Raw genomic sequence first — 6,000 nt, 5'->3', positions numbered from 1 at the left:
CCAACTTTAGAATGGTATCTTTCTTTAAAAAATATATATATATATTCACCTAAATATCACGACCATTCGGTATTCAGCATTTGTTTGGATTCTCAGAATCTCTTATCATTATTATTATCATATATACTGATATATATGATATAATGTCTCAGATCTTTGAAATGTTTACTTTGAAGAATGATACTTATAAATTGACTCGTCCACTGTTGAATGTTCTTGTTTTACCCAATCATGTTATTACTCACCTTAGCCCTGAAATGTTTCACATTTTAGCTTCTTCAAGTCCTTTGTTTCCTCATCTCAGCTCATTTGAAACTTACTTTTGGAATCAAATTTAAAATGAGCAAATACTTATCAAAACAATAATTTTAACTGTCAACTTAAATGAACCATACATCCAAAGGATTTAAAAAAAATCACAGAATATTTTTTATATTTCCATTTTATACAGTTATCCAGTTTTTAATGTAGCATTTAGGGTGAAAGGCTAATGCTACAGATGAACTGTGGCTACTTGGCTCAACACACAGCTCTTCTGGCAGTTAAATGTTGGCTGTTCATCAGAAAAGTCTGCTTTTCTCCGTGAAAGAGTCCCTGCATCTGGTCCATTTGTCAATTAAGACATGCTTTCCCTCAGAAACACTCTTAGTAGACTAGTTTAAATTGGTTCCTAAATACCCAGGGGTCAGCTGGAGGATAAGGGCAAGATCTGAGAACACAGCTGCTGAGGCTGTTATCATATGTTCTTTCATCAGTACTTTTTTTTATTCTTTTTTGTCTGCACTGTTAAGTTCATTGAATGGTCAAACTGTTTCAAAAAGTCCGAATGAAAATTTTGGTACAGTAACTGTAATGTCACAGTACTGACTTTGCTAAATATCATGGATATCTTTTTCACTGTAGAGGGTTTGGCTTTGTACACAGTAGACTGTAAATTCTAATTAAATGGAGATTCTAAATGTTTGACTTGACAAGGTGGAATGAATTTCTCACGCTGCAAACTGCCCTTACTTGTTTTGGCACCTGAACACCATCAGCTCATGTTTCAATTCTACGGGATTAAATGCCAGAAGAATTTAACCGGCTATCTAAACAGAGTATCAGCTATACAAAGTAAACCCTCAGTAATAGCATCTAATCCCTCACAGGGATTTCACTTTAAATTTTGTCATAATGATGATGTCTTTGAAAGTTTTAATGTAAACTCATGCGGTTGGCAGATTTCTAGCAGATCTTTTTTCTGGGCTGCTGTTGCTGTTGTTGAGGTGAAACGTCTAGTAAAAACATACTTGGATGGTTAAACATATTCAGTATTCCTTTGGTTCACTGGCTGTGTACTGAAATTTTATGATAGGGTCTTTCTGTGTCAACATCATGTTTACAGTACACAGAAAAAACAGCACACAGGTTTGTGGTGTGACCGGAGTGAATCACCATTGTGAAAGTACTTTTTAACAATATGCAAAACATACAAACAATGTGCCATATGCCAACTATAACAATATTCAATTGTGTATTGTGTCAGTCAATGCCTCTTTAGCTGGAGAGCTCAGCTCTCTCCATTCAGTCTACTGTGCACGAGGAAGCATTATGACAGCACCCAAATCTCAGCACACAGTCAGTGTAATTAAATGTGACAACCAGTGGTGAAAGAGGTTCCTCTGCTTAAGGAAACAAAACAATGCAGCATTGTGGAAGTGCTGTACTGAAAGTAAAATGTAACTATTGAAACTTCTGTGCCACTGCGGTTGATACTTTGTTATTATATATGATATGTTGTCTGCTAAATACACTGTTACAGTTACAGATATTAACAAAACACATAGCCGAAGTTTCAAATAATGAGGTCAATGATTTATTTATTGCCTATTTCCAATTAATATTTGGCACTTCAGTTGGTCATACAAAATTTAGACAAAAACAAACCGTTATCTTAAACAGTTAGCAGTGCAACATCCCCGAGGTTTCTTCCTGTTAAAAGGGAGTTTTTCCTTCCCACATTTGCCAACTGGTGGCTCATAGGGGCCGTCTGATTGCTGGGGTTTTCTCTGTATTATTATATTATTATTATTGTTGTTGTCTTACCTTCAACTTACGATGAGTTGTGGCTCTATATATAAATAAAGCTAAATTGAACTGAACTAATGTGTCCGTTTTTATTCCTCCGTATCTATACCATTATGGTGGAATGATTACTTAGAGCAAAAGTGATAAAATGAGATAATATACAATAAAAATCTGTAACCACGGAGAAATGTTGTCATGTCACCAGTTAATAATGTTACATTTTGCCAAATTCTAACTAAATGCAACATTCCCATTACAGACATCTTCATTGCTCAAGAATACTCCTAAGCCTTTCCAGCATGTGATAATAGGAAAAGCACAGTTATAGATGAATAATAGTGGATTTACATGCTTCAGTTTTATGATCATCCTGTTATACACTCTTGTATATGGAAGTCCATTTCCGCCACAAAAAAAAGTATCCATAACTCGAAATTTCGAGTTCTTTTCTTGAAATTTTGATTTTTAACTTGAAATTTGGAGAAAAGTAACTACCAGAATGACATCATTTAATTGTTACCCGGAAGCTGAAGCCCTCAGCTACAAATGCTACAGCTAAGCTACCAGTTTTGCAGCCAGTCATGAATGCAAAAATTGCTGAGAATTTTCAGTGTTTCACAAATGATGAAATCTTTGTGTTATTAGCTGAATCACATGGCGTTACTATCAGCAAACGTACTCTCGAAAGCGCCAATTTATTGAGATCCGGTTTTGATTGTGCATTCCTCTGCGCCATATCCTTCCGGGTAACAAGAAATGACATCATTCACGTAGATTACTGATTGGCAGAGCTAACTCGAAATTTTGAGTTACTTTTCTCAAAATTTTGAGTTAATAAGTCAAAATTTTGAGAAAATGACCCAAAATTTCGAGAACATAACTCGAAATTTCAAGAAAGATAACTTGAAATTTTGAGTTATGGATACTTATACGGATACGGAAACGGGCTTCCATACCTGTATGCTGTGACATCGTCATGAGTTACTTGAACTCCTTCAAAGACAAGAGTTACCTTAATGTTACCAGGAACACCTGTTCTTTTCCTGCAACAACAAGTCAAAACATCTGCTGTGAAAATGATCTATTGGCCCCCCATTCCACCTCTCACTCAGCAACAAAATACACACAAAACATACAGCCACCCTGGCACAACTGAACAGCTGTATCCTTCCATTCATATGGACATTTTTATCTCTGTTCATCACGATGGTGAGCCTGGCTCGGTAAACCATACCTGGATGGTCACAGTAGCAAATACATGCAGGTGTGCTTGAAACCTTGACCCTTCTTCAAACTCTCTTGTATATATGTGCAACCTACGCTATGTACAAACATGCAAACCCATCACAGTCTCTCTTTCTCTTTCCTTCCCTCACACACGGCATCCCCCTTTTCCAGTCTCTCATACACACACACACCTAAGGAGACACACGTGGGAGGGTTGACGCCGGGCTGTCTGCAGTGCATTCAGGAGTATTGTTATTAACTGCAGTGTGAATAGAGGCGGCAGTACATCCCCAGCTCTCCGGCTGCTGCAGAGCTGCAGGGCTCGCCTTTGTTCTGCACTCCATAATGGCATGCCATAATTACAGTCTTAGCAGAAAAGATACGCAGGCACCGTCTACCTTACCCCTTGCCTCACCTCACCTTGCTGGGTAACACGGGCACATGTGGTTAAACGCCTCTATTATGTGTGAACTCTTGTTAACAAGTACGTTTGTGATGTGTGTCACTGAGATATGTTCACACTTACTTATTGGAAAATTCTAAGGCTTGTCCTGTTCAAGCTCTTTATTTCTCACTGTCTTTTAAAGAAGTCATACGACATGACAGGATAAAATTACTCAAACATTCAGCACGCTAATCACTAATACATCTTTTCTTGATACATCTGTATGATTGGCTTATTGATGATGGCATCGCAATTGTTATTCAAACTGGACATCTATTGTACCTAAACTGATGAACTAAAAGTTTAGCACTATACCTGCCAACTTTGTTGATATTTTCTTTGCAGCCAAATCAACTCCAGCCCACCAAGATATGAAGTCTACATAAGCTTTAAATATTCCCTGTTATAGAAGGCCCCAGGAGATTAGAACATCCTTTAAATAATGTATGTTGCATAATGAACATCATCCAAAATCTAGCTGCAGTGATCCCACAAGGCTTGGTTTTTTGGAGTTGGTAAAAACTGACCCTAAATTGACCTTTAAGCAGATTTTTTTTTCTGATGGTTGCTGAAATCCAAAATACGTTAGCAAAAACAAAATAATATAAGCAAAATGATTTTAAAAAGCTGAAACATATCTGGATAATCACACTCAAAACTTGTTATTACAGTGTATTAAACACTGCTCGCAAAGATTAAGGGAATGCTTTTTAATCAGAGTGTAGCAACGTCTGGGATATTAATCTGGTCAGTTAAGTAGCAGATTGGGTTGTTGATCATTTCCTGACTAGTTTTGAATTTTGCTAATGTCACTGTCACCACTGGTAGCACTAGGTTGTCATTCTCCTCCAGGATGGCACATGACAGTGACATCACATATGACATCACAGCACAGTCTCAAGAGCATGGAGGAGAATACATCCAATCAGCAAGACCGGTATTTGCTCCTTTGTACAAGGAGGAACAGGGTGAGCACTGCGGGAGCTACAATAGGCCTCCATCAGGTCACTGGTGTGAATGCCTCTACAAGCAGGTGGGGGCTGACAGTCAGGAGTACCATTTTAAGTTGATACAATGAAAGTTCAGCAAAACAGACCAGAATGCCACTTTTTTTTTTCACTATGATTTCTGGTGTGTCTTTGAATTCAGCCCCTCTGTAGGTTGATCATTTTTATTTCCATCAAACAACATGACACCCTTTCATTCCTAACACATTACGCTCTCCGTATGAGTATAGATATTCAACATGACATTTTTTCCATTGAGATCTGATGTGTTTTCAAAGTATTCCTTTAATTTTTTTTTGCACGGTGTAGAAATGATGGTGGAGAATGCCTGTGGGTTCTCAGTGATAATAATATTAAATAATAATAAAATAATAATATTGTGCTTGAACTGAAATAAGTGTAGTCTTTTTTTAAAGCCACTCTTCATAAAAACACAATCCATGCCACTTGTATCTTTGCACTGTCCTTGTACACACTTAATAGGAAGCACATAATTAGTCTTGGTTCTTATCTAAGCGTTCGATTCAATGTAATTTTATTTATACTGCATCAAGTCATAACAACAGTCAGCTCAAGGTGATGTAGACCCTATAAGCAGCAAGAAGACTGTACTGCCTAGTGACTGACTATCTTATTTTAAAAAGAAAAATGCTTCCAACACTGGGCTACACTCATGTAAACATCTTTTACATTTCAAACTAGATCATCATTTGTGCTGTGCCTCTAGCTTTTCTACAACTTGTCTGTCACATAGCCATATTTCAACAACAGATGTACCTCGATCAGGGGGATTTTAGAAGAAGCTGGCACTATATGAATTGAATTGAATTGAATTGAATTGAATTGAATTGAATTGAATTGAATTGAATTGAATGATGTGGTGTGCTTTGGGATGTTTGATCTCTCTTGGATAATGCCAAAAGCCTTACAGTATTATAGCAGCTGCTGGAGACCATAACACAATTACAATGAAAGTGAAGGGACAACTGGAACTACAAATGAATAGTAATGTTAGTCCAGGGAAAACAGAATGATTAACTTTATGAGGGAAGTGTATGGAAATTTTTGGTTTGAAATTTTGTTGCCCACAAGTGGCTATGACCGATTACTCACACAGGAAGAAAGCCATGTGTTTGTTCCACCCCACCCTTTATATTCCAGTGGTGATTTTGTTGCTGTTTTTAGTGTCTCAACAGAAGTATTAGTATTGCGAATCTGAAAACACTCACAGAGTGACATAAGCGATCAGTTTTT

This window comes from Oreochromis aureus, linkage group 4, assembly GCF_013358895.1.
Source record: "Oreochromis aureus strain Israel breed Guangdong linkage group 4, ZZ_aureus, whole genome shotgun sequence".
Lineage (NCBI taxonomy): Eukaryota > Metazoa > Chordata > Actinopteri > Cichliformes > Cichlidae > Oreochromis > Oreochromis aureus.
The sequence above is the reverse complement of the archived record's forward strand: the minus strand, read 5'-3'. Positions refer to the sequence as shown.